The sequence below is a fragment of the Falco rusticolus genome, chromosome 9, assembly GCF_015220075.1.
Source record: "Falco rusticolus isolate bFalRus1 chromosome 9, bFalRus1.pri, whole genome shotgun sequence".
NCBI classification, from domain to species: domain Eukaryota; kingdom Metazoa; phylum Chordata; class Aves; order Falconiformes; family Falconidae; genus Falco; species Falco rusticolus.
In genome coordinates, this window is record NC_051195.1 from 1,227,755 (window position 1) to 1,239,480 (window position 11,726).

At 44.9% G+C, this 11,726-nt stretch overlaps 1 long non-coding RNA gene across 1 annotated transcript; it reads left to right on the forward strand.

Moving 5' to 3' along the window:
• The first annotated feature begins 905 nt into the window (after positions 1 to 905).
• Positions 906 to 9,984, forward strand: LOC119153592. Its single transcript, XR_005106169.1, has 3 exons — positions 906 to 2,695; positions 8,455 to 8,821; positions 9,326 to 9,984. It is a non-coding gene; the product is annotated as an uncharacterized LOC119153592 (long non-coding RNA).
• Positions 9,985 to 11,726: the final 1,742 nt, after the last annotated feature.

Genomic DNA, 11,726 nt, shown 5'->3' on the forward strand with positions numbered 1-11,726 from the left:
AGGAAGAATCTGGATACAGCAGAGGCAAGAAGCAGGGTGGGCTGGCCTGGAGAGGATGAAGAAACAGCACGGATAGTAGATGAACTGTTGAAGCCTTGTGGGGGGTTGGTGTCTGTGCTGGAGCAAGGTGTGATAACTACTTACTGAAGTTAACCTGGTGTGGGAAGGTAAAAGCATTGTTGCAGCCAGCTAGTTTGGATAATGTTGCGAAAGTCTAAAGGCCATTAGTATATTGAGATTTCTCTGGAAGACCTCACGAAGAACTGGGGAAGGACTTAAAACTCTGCAAACACATAAAACACTGTGGTGAGTTCAGGGACCTCCCCTCTCCCCCACTTTTATGAGGGGTCATGACAAGAGACACACAGAACTCAATTACCAAGAAGAAATGCTGAGGAAGACGTAATTGCCACCTACCAGCAGGGCCCTCTTGAATTGATTACTTTTTCCCTTTAGGAGCTTGCTTGTCAGTTGAGCTTTGCTTTCATTAAAGTACTACTTCTCTCAATTTTCATCTGCTCAATAAAATCCTAGAAAGAAACTTAAGGGTGCCCCCCGCTCCCTAGTACAGTAGCCCTACCAGCAATTGCTTAGGCTATTTCTAGATCAAACAGGGCGGAGGAATTTTCTAATAAGAAGAGAGGATCTCGGTCATTATTATTCTCCCTTAAAGCCCAAGCCTGAAGCAGACAGTTCTCCCTACCTCTAGCTGGCCTTTTGGAGAAGAGAGGAACAAGCCTGCTGGTGTGCCAGGCGCTGGGTTCTTTTTCTGGGTTGCTTTTTTTTTTTTTTTTTAATGTAAGACTTCTCACTCTTGCCTTAAATTTGCAGTCCTCCAGGTGTCTGGAGAATTGAACTGCTTTACAAGGTCAATCACAAGTCTTTACTGAATAATAATAGCGAATTTATTTTTTTTAATGATCAATACCAAGATGGCTATATGCGTATTCCTTGCAAAAACGTGAGTTAATTGATCTGGTTTTAAAGTTACATAGAAATTTTGCTTTCTGTCCCTCCATCTTCCTGTCTTCTTACAAAAATTTAAGATCATACCCATTTGTACATTAAAAACATCCATTCCTTTTCATACAGGAGAAGAAAGTAATAATTTGGGATTCTGTCTCAATGACTTTTTAAAATGCATTTCTTTAAATCATACTTCACTGTTTTCTAAGAGCTAATCCTATAAAGTTAGGTGTGTCATGGATGGATAAAATAACAAGAACGTTATTACCTGAATGAAAGGAACTGATCTGAATGCAGTAAAGATGATCTTAATGATAAATATTAGCTAGAAATACTTTGGGCCAACAAATTATTTTTCTTAGGCAAGCTGGATGCATTTTTATAATTTACAAGGTATATCTGGCACAACAGAAGTAAACGTTTGGAAGCAAAGTAATAGGCTTCTGTGATGTTGCTATCAAGACTTCAGAGGAAAAAGAAGATGGGCTTCAAGCGAAGGAAGAAGGTTGTTAAAAGACTGTATTGGGTTTTTTTTTCTTTAAGAATGCTGATCAGGTCTGTCAAACCAAGGGGAAAAACATGTATATGATTATATGAAACAGTCAAATACCTTGTCTAATTGTATTAAGAAACAAAGAAAAAATATCCACTTGTAACCATATCTAGTGCAAAACCATTGCTGGTGTATGGCTTTGGGATGAGGACCTATGGTACTATTTTTAGAGCTCTGTAATGGGTCCATTTTTTCCTTGACATGTTAAGACAGATAAGGAGAAACTAATAGAAAGTGTGAGAAATAGAGCAGGTGGCTATCGCAGGAGGTACCGTTAAATAGTGCACTAAGTACCGTGGGTATGTACGGGATGCCAAGGGCGTATGAGAAGGATTCCAGTTGTTCTGGTGATGGTCACCAGCTTGAAGCACCGTGTGACTTGATCCTGTTCAGTTTTGCAACGTCAGATTAAATGGTACCTGAGCTTTGTGCTTTCCCATGGCTGAATTTCAACCACTGTGAGCTGCGTAAAAATGTAATATTGTGAGGTCTTCAAAACGGGTTGTCGATTAGGAGGATTTCTCTGTGGATGATCGCAGAAATACGCTCACATTCAGTTCATCTTGCAATGCTGCATCTCTGGAGTGGTTTTGCTTCTGCACCTGACAGCTGGCTTTGGCATCTGCAATGAATCCTTCTGTAAAAGAAGCCAAGTGAAGAAGGTTCTTGATGTCAGCTCATAGCCCGTAGGAAAACTCATTAAGAGATGAGCCGCTTCACGGATCGTTTTGAAAATAGAAGTTCTCACACAAGGAAGAATATTATTCAACAAAATGACTTCTTCAAGCAGCAAACAAAATACAAATCAGGCTTGTGACATGAATGACATATTGTGAAGGAGCATCACTGGGGAATATTGCCTTAAAACAGTGAGTGCATCCGTCCCAGCTGCGGTAGCATGTGCTTTTTGTGGAGTCGTCCTTCCTCAGAGCACTGCACAGAGAGAAGAAAGCGATCCAAGGGAGTCTCTGGCTGTAATGAAGGGAAGAAGGCGAAAGAGAATGCTTGCCTCTGCCCTCTGATATTTCCCTTTAACACTGGAGGTGTTGTCCTCCTCAGCTGAGCAAAATATAAATAAGTTATGATGCTGGTAATGCTCAACCCAAAGACAGAAATACACAGCTTAAAGAAATCTCTAGAGGGAAGAGAGCATGTGTTTACCTACTGCGGACAAAGGTAATGTATCAGTCCTTGAAGGGTTTTTTTGTTTTGGTTTCTGTGGGGGTTTTTAATTAACCAAAGTGACAGGGAAATAAAGAGGGAAGATTAACTCCAAAAGCTTGCTGAAAAGCAACAGCAACCAACCAACCCGAAAATGTATTTTATGGTTTTGAAATCAGTGGAATCGGCCTTAACCATCTGATGAGGAGGAAAACCAGACCTGAAACCCAAAGGTAAAACCAGCCTGAGCAAACCTCTGAGGCAGGGAAGGGAGAGGGGGGGGATGCCTGGCAGGTGCCCAGAGAGATACGGCAGTACTGACATACGGGGTGATATTCAATGGGCTGATCTTCAGTGATGGGAAATATTTTTTTGTATTTGCTACTCAAAGTCAATGTCATACAATGGGATAATGCACCACTAGAAACTGCAAGCAAAAGTGTACACAAAATGAATTGGTTTTTAATTTACCTATGAAAAATGTTAAAAAAACCCCCAACAACAATAAAACTATTCCACCACTCCTGTAACTTTTCTCCACCTTTCCCTTTGGATTGCATTGAGCAACCACTCTCCCAAACCTGGGGGTTGAAAATTGTGTCCAGCTGCCTGCAGCGCTCTGCAAGCTGGCAGGAGCATCAATGGCACCTTTGAGCTGGAAATTAATGTTTTGCTGTTTTACAAGATTATTTAATAATTTGTGCAGGTTTTAGTATAAGTTCCTTTTAAGCAACAAGTTTCTTATGAAATAAGAAAAATCACAGAATGGTTTGTGTTGGAAGGGACCTTGAAGCCCACCCAGTCCCATCCCCTGCCCTGGGCAGGGCCCCCTCCCCCCAGCCCAGGCTGCTCCCAGCCCCATCCAGCCTGGCCTTGAGCACTGCCAGGGATGGGGCACCCACAGCTGCTCTGGGCAGCCTGGGCCAGCGCCTCGCCACCCTCACGGGGAACAATTTCTGCCTCACAGCTCATCTGCATCTCCCCTCTCTCAGCTTAAAGCCATTCCCCTTGTCCTATCACTGCCTGCTCTTGTGAAAAGTCCCTCTCCAGTTTTCATGGCCTTTGACAGTGCTTTCTGTGCTAACTTTACAGGCTGAAAGCCACAGCTCAATGTTATTCACAAGCTGTGTGGAATGGGGTGATCATTAATTCTCTTATTTCCTTGGAAATGTAAGAAGCTGCTGGTGAATCCTAACGAGTAGCTCCTTGGCATCCTTCATTAGCCTGACCAATTGCTCAGCTTGATCAGCTCTCACTTGCTTTGTGCTGGGCCATATCCTGATGCTGTGGCTGCATCCTGGGCAGGCAGATGGAGTCTTGGGCTCCCTGTAGAGAGGAGGAAGGCACTGCAGCCCCCAGCCCCTATGGCCAGTGGACCGAGCCCTGTTTCTGTGGATGGGTGGGTGAACACCCTGCAGGGATGGATGAGGGTCACCCAGGATGAGGGCTGGTGTGAGGACCTGGCAGCACCGGCCCCTGTGGGGTGGAGGGATGGAGCTAGAAGCAGTTGTCCTTTGCTCTTGGTGCACTGGTGTCCAGCGGCATGCACCACCGCCTGCCTCCCCCCTCCCCCATTCCTGCACCAGGGCTGGGAATAGAATCAGAGAGGCGAGTTGGACCCTCTCCAGCATCTCCTCCTCCTGCTCTCCTGGGGGTCCTCACAGGAGGTGGGGGAAGCTGCAGGCTGTTGCTGCTGTATGTATACTGCATTATCTCTCCAAGCTGCACACCCCAGGTGTTGGGGGGATGCTCTGATCCCTTGAGGTGATGGAGCACAATTCTCTGAGGTGGTGGCTACCCAAGGCAGCAGCACCGAGTTCTACCCCCAAAACCATGCTGGGAGATACAGCTGGTATCTGCTTACCTTGTAACAACTGGGAGCTTAGCGTTTACTGGAGAAGCTTGGACCAGGTTTTGTTCTTGGCCAGAGGACATCCAGGCACCGGAGGTTTCTGGCAGACCACAGACCCTTCTCTTGGCTCGAGTGCCTCCTGTGCACAGCAGCTCTGCCTGCTCAGGAGGGCAACCACATGCACCCAGTTCTAGATGCAGGGATTTTTATGAAGCATTTGGTTTTAGAACGGTTTTGTGTTCTACCTAATTCCTAAGTGAATGGCTGAGCACTTTAATAGGTCTGAAAAACAGGCGTCTCTTCATCCAGCCCTAAGCTGCTTACAGAGGGTGGTGGCTCTGCTGCTGCCAGCCGACCCCTGCCTTGCTCGCCCGCCCGTTTGCGAAGGCAAGGAAAGCTCGGGCACGGGGGGAGGCGAAATGCAGCATGCAGCCCTATTCATAGGCTTGCCAGTCACCGTCCTGAATTGCAGGAGAAGGGACTGGGGGTGGAATAAACATCCTAAGCTAAGAGCTAACTTCAAGGTAAAATCACCCCTGAAATGGGTAATTAGGTGGCAAGCAAAAGTAGCTGCAATAAGGAGAGACCGGGAGAGCTCTGTCCTGAATGTGCTGCAAAATGCTCTTCTGGGAGCGGAGCAGAACCCATTACGGCTGAGTGACTGAAGAATGATACCGGGGGATTTAATGTTGGAGAAATTAAATCTGAAGGTTTCCAGATGGAATAATTAGTCTTGGTACATCTTTTTGTAACTTGACATTGATATTTCCACATTTGGTTCCCCAAACAGTTTTGGAGACAAGTATGTGATCTGGTATGCTGCCTCCACTACTGAATCCAGAATAATAATGTTACTTAAGAGCAATAATCTAGGAAGAGAGATAATTAGGTAACAAAAGTGTATTAGAAGTTACTACAAAGAGGATAAAGCTCATAAAAGTGTAATTTTTTTGGCTGATAAAGTGAAGTTTTAAACTTGCAATGATCTTTGACATAACCGTGTTAACATGGGGAGGTAACCACCTAATTAAGAAGCCAACCCCATGTATTTTTACCTTGGAGTAACACAGAAAAAGTAGAGGTAGTAATGATTTTCCACCTTACGCAGAGACCAAAGTGCCCACGACTCGCCCCCCTTGTGTATTTTAAATAACCTGAGTTCAGTGTAACCAACTGTCTCATAACGCTGCCTTTGCAATAAGCCCTTCTAAGCAATTTGTGAAAATAGCATGTGGGCTGATGATAATTAGGTGCCTCAGGAAAAGTCTGTCCTTGGCATGAAACATTACTGTCTCTTCACCAACTGATTTGGTGCATGTTGTGTACAACAGTATTGTGGTGGGTGGGCGCAGCACCTTTCCAACACTCCCACTTGGCACCCAGACCCTTGCTGTGGGGCATCATGTCCGTACCAGAAGCCTTCTCCTTGTCTGGTGGATGATAGGACCATCCTTCGAGGACCAGGAGTCACTGTGCATGCTGGAAACAGCAACTCCGAGACAGAAAATTGTGTCCTGTGGGCAATTTTGAAGACTTTCTGCAAGGCATGGTGTGATGAATGAGTTTCTAGCCCACCACAAAGCTGACCACACCTTGTGCTGCTCTCGGTGTCAGCTGCATTTCAGAGCTGCTCCTTTGTTCCTGTTATTTCTAAAGTTTGCTGCTGAGTTTGAATAAAGCAGGTTTCGGGAAGGGCCTTGCGACTATGAGATAAGCTGTGGGGCTGTTTTGCTGTCTGATGTCTTATCAGTTAATGCAGTGTTGCTCCCATGTCTTTCCTGGAAAACTGATCTTTTCTAAACTGGAGATTAAGCAATAACAAATGTTTGTTTAGGACTGCAAGAACTGATACAGGGTCTTCTTCCAACTTCCATGCAGACCACAGTGTTATAATGCCGAGTGGTCTACAGCAGCCAGAAGAGGACAGGTTTTTTATCCCTCCAGGATGAAATGGAACTTGTTTTTGAGCGTAAATAACCAAGTTGCTGAGAACGTGACAGACTGTTTTGCTGGACTGTATCTTTTGCCTGCCCTGCAAGTGCTATGGAGCGTGCAGATTTGATTACTGCTCTTCACCTTTTCTTGATAAACTAGCTACTAGTGGGCACCAGAAAAAAAATTGGATCTTTATATTATAAACCCTACTGTTAGTCTTTCTACAAGGGAGTTCATTTGACTATCCATCAAGTATCTCTTTAGAGTAGTAGGTAGATGTGAGATGGCACCATCTGTTGTTTGTTGTTTTGGAATCCACAGCTTTTTGAGCTTGAATCCACAGCTAGATGTTTTGAGCTTATCACATACACATTTTGCTGAAATTCACAAAAATTATGTCTAAGCAAGTTATTGTGAGCGAATTCATTGATCTGACTTTACTGGGAACCTGGAATGCTGAAAATTTCTTCCTTAGCTACCTGAGGTGAAATGCTTATGACGCATGTGCTGATGCTGAGGACCAGATCTCTAGGATTTCAGTGATGGCTGAAGAATGTAAATCAGGAAAGCATTTCTCTTCTGAGAGGTTAAAAGTAAAACACCCCTACTGATTCTCTTCTGTGGTGTACCAGCTGCAAACCAACATCTTCTCTTCAAACCCTCGATACTAAGCGTGTGCCTCAGTATTTTGGAGGACTAAGAAGGTGTAAATCTGATTCTGAGCATGCTATGTTTCTGCAGTGTCTCCTCTGAGACACACAGATTCCTTCCAGACAAGATGTAGGCTCTGAAAAGACAGGAGGGAATAAGGAAATTTGTCTCTTTCTGCCAGTGGTCAGCAATGCCTGCCAGGAAAACCTCCTACAGAAAGCCCCCAGGGCCCTTTGGGACTGTGTGGACCAGCACTGGGTCAACAGAGGAGCATCAGCAGGGTTTGTACTTAAGGGGAGGTGACTTCTGTTCCTTGACATTCCTGAGAAGCTCCCTTACCTTCATATAATGCTTTGCCAAACAAGCAGCTACTACACTTCTAAATGTCACAAACTGATAGGTGGTGCGTGAGGGCAGCACCACTGCCCTGACTGTATTTCATAAATTCCAGGTACATGGGGAGGATTCGTTTTAGCCATCCCCATCCAGCCTGTCTGGGTGTAGAGGGGAAACAGGTTGGTGCATCTATACATTACTCAGTCCCAAATCGAGCGTGGAAACTTTTTTGGAGTCTTTCAAAGGAAGGCCCAGATCAAAGTGAGTTGTGTGTGTTCTCAGCAGTGCTCTGGGACAACAGGCAGGTGGAGGTAGGTGTCTTAATCCTAGAGGTTATTTTATCCTTCTGCTAGTGGGGGGTGGAACTGGGAATGGCTACCGAGGAGGGTTAAAATCAGAGCAGACATGTATTCCAGCTGACTAGTTAGAAAGCAGTTCTTACCTCAAATCACTGTGCTCTTTATTCTTCAATTCAAAAAGAAAATGTTTCCAGCAACTTTAGTCTCTAGCGTGCATATACAAAATATGCCATTTTTTATATTTCTCTTGGTTTGAAGGCCTTTCTGTTTCTTTTCTTAGCTGAATTGATCTTCCTATATGCAAAACTCCGCAGAGCTTTACTCTGGACTATGCATTAGTTGTTCTGTTTTTAAAGAAAAAAAGACTTGTTTGTCTCCTGTATCCAACAGGATTATAATAAATTTAGGATTTTAGTGAACAGGCTTAGCTGTCCCAGCAGTCCTGGCAGAAGATGTTTGGCTCTCCCCCTCTATGCTCCTGCTTTCAGATGACCATACAACTGAAGGGCAGAGGTCTCTCGTTTGTTTTCCTTCCCTAAATAACCAGAGTTTGAGATTTCAGCATCAGTAATTCCACCTTTGTATAAAAATAGTTTGAGAATATTGTATAAGAACTTGGAAAACAAACTGAAGGAAATTCATATTTTATAGCTTATCTTGCCAATTAATCATCTTTGTGCAATCATGTCCTTCTCTGACAGCTGCTCAAACTGCCATGGGGTTAATCCAGCACCCGGGAAGGTGAAGATTAGCCATAATCTCCTGTTGGGGCTCCCGAGAATCCTGAAGGTTGGCAAGTGTGAAGACAGAGTGAAAAAGGAACAAATGACTATCTGGGAGATGTAAATGGTGCTGATGGCAAAGCCGCTCCAGAGATCACCGGCAGCATTACGAGGACACAGTTCATTGATGCCAGCAGAAGGTGTCAGTCCCTGCTGGGGCAGGCTGGGGATTGAGGAACGTTGCTCCATCCATTTCCCCACCCAGAGATGGTTTTTGACACTCTTCATTTGCAAACTGTAAATCAACCGTGCTCCCAGGCTGGCCGGGGGCTGTGCTGACCTACAGGTATGTCCCTGGGGTGGCAGAACCATCTGCAAAGCTTCAGATGCTCTGTCAGGTCTCCAGGCCATGGCCAAATCCTGCTGCTTGCTCCTTTACCTCTTACCTGTTGCTAAACAGGGTGATCCCTTCAGCCTGAAGCCATTTAGGTGATCTGTTGGTAGTTTGCTGAAGTGTCTCCACTTGCTTAAACACTATTCTCTGCTGTTTGGGTTTTTCATTCTCCTTGCCTGTCTCCTGCTGCAGTTTCGAGTGTCTATGTCCTCTAGGTACTCAACAGTGCTGGTCTGACTGTCTGATCCAGTTTTCCGTGGATCACCTCCTGCCAGAGAGATGGGGGGACCTCCTGGGGAGCCAGGTGTCTCAAGGCAATTTTCACCATCCCCAGGGACTGAAAAAGGGGTCCTAGGAAGGCTGAAGTTAGGTATCACAGGTGTTTTCCTGCAGTGATTTTTAGTGCACTGAAGCTACTGTTCATTTGACTGCTATTTCTTTGATTTCTCTTAATAGGTTGAAACTGGGCTCATGGAAATCAATGGAATTTAGCAAAAATCGGATCAGAGATCAGGTATTTCACATTAGGAGAATAGAAACAAAAGGTCATTTTATGGCAGGATTTTTCATTTGATGTGTTTGCCTCAGGGACCCTGTTCGGCAGAGGACTGACTCATGTTTTGAGGAGCAGTGGAATCTGTCCCACCATCCACCATGCACATGTACTGCATAGCTCCTCCTGGGCACAGGCAGTGGCAGCTAAATCCCGTGAGAACCTGACTGGTTTAGGCATCAGGTTTAATCCCTCTATCCAGGTATAGAAGGACTGCTGCTCGGTAGCCACCACTTCCAAAAAGAAGGATTTGTCAAAGCCTCCGATGAGCTACACAGGAGAATAAAAACAGCATCTGTGATTCTGCTAGCTGGAATGAAAGATGGGGGGACAATCAGTTCTTGTGCTACAGACTATAAGCTGATCACTGGACTCAGAAGCTCATTTCCCTTCGTAGCATGGTATTGCACAATTAGGTGCACAGTGGGTTTATTTGATACATTGCTGAAATATCTGCTGTTTACCACTGTTGGAAACAAATGACTAATGCAGCAGATAAGGATTAACCCAAAGGACGGACTATTAGTCTATGTTGCTATGAGGCAACTCAACAGAATAATCACCTTGCCAGGCCATTTGTTTGCCCAGGTATTTTGACAGCTCTGCTTGGGAAGAAATAAGAGCTCCTCAGATGGGGTTCCTGATTGCTGCACTGCTGTGAAGGAGTGCATCAGGTGGGTTAGCGCCACAAAAAAAAAAAAATAATTTAAAAAAAAAATCTGCTTGTGTTCAGCCTTACTTTCTCACACAGCACAAGATACCCAACGATGGCAGAGGAGATTCCCTCTCCTCGCTCCAGCCCCTCTGCACAGTATGAAATGAGCAGTTTAACCTGAGAGGCAGACGCTGGTAAAGATAGCTGCAAACCTCATTCCCTGGGACTCTGAGCTTAGATAGCACACGGAAGCAAGGATGAATTTATTTATTGGGAATTTTCTGAAGCATGGAATTCTGCTGAGATTCTGGTCAGTGCTATCATCTGCAGGCAACTTCAGCATGTTCAAATATACATGGCTACAGATATACCTGTATACAGGGCGATCTACGTAATGCCTTCTGGAACAGGGTGCAGGATACTGTTCTGTTCATATTTACCATGTCAAATTATATTTATCCCTACGGATGGCTACTGTGCTAGAATGGAGAATTACACCACCCATTCTGTAAAATAGCTCGGTGCATTAACAACAGAAAGTTTGGTCATTACCTGATACTGTCTCACACGACAACCTCAGCATGAAGAAAAGTGGTTGATAATGTCCTCAGTAAGAAAAGTCTATCATTTAGATATTAATGAAAGGGATGCCTTTTTTTGAGTCTTTAGACTCATTCTTCAGACTTTAAAATTAGAGATGATGGGTCTAAACCTGTTGTTTCAGCACTAAATTGGCTCTTTGGCTATCTGGAATACTCTTTGCAGTATTCAAGGGCTAACGTGTGCACCAGATGTGAGTCTCAGGTGCCTCCCACCCCTTCCCCCCCCCAAAGCACTTCCAAGTTGAAGTTGCAATAGTCGAAAAAATTTATGCCCCAGCCACCTCTCTTCTTCCACCATGGCCTTCCTATTAACTCTCTCTTTTGTCATGAAAAGTGACAAGAAGTGCTGCTTCTTGTTCTGTCCACCAGGAGCATGAAAAACAGATCAATCCCTTCTTGTCAGCAGTTCTTGCACATATTTACAGGTTATTACCATGTCTCTGCTCCATCCTTTCCTGTCCATTCTTTAGCCCACCCCAGCAGACCTCCAGCATCTCCCCTTCATCAGCATCACTGTCACGAATTTCATCCTGTGCTGAGACTCCTCCAGAGGCAGGTAATACTGCAGCTGGGGTGGCTGCACAGGACCAATGCTGGAATGACAAGTGGGTTGCTGTCCCGTTCTGTCAGCAATACACGCCATTTCAAGCACATGTGGCTGTAAATACCTATTTGGTTCACAGGAATGTATAACAAGCTTGTCAGCAGATGAGGAATACCATTGCCACGGGCACTGGGAGTAAGCTCCATGAGGAGCTGGGAACTACCCAGACCTGTGTTACTCGAATGCGAGGACATCCCTCCAGCCTTTCCTTTACGGAAAACGCAAGGGCTGGGCAGGAGGAAGATGCGTGTTCAGGGCAGCCCCTAACCAGAACAAAGAAACCTACTGCATGTGTGTTGGAGGGGGAATATCAGAATCATAAAATCATTTAGATTGGGAAAGATCATTGAATCTAACCGTCAACCTAACGCTGCCAAGTCCACCAGAAGAAGCAGTTGGTGGTAAGCAGCATTAAAGATGACGCTTCATTCTTTAGGGGCAGC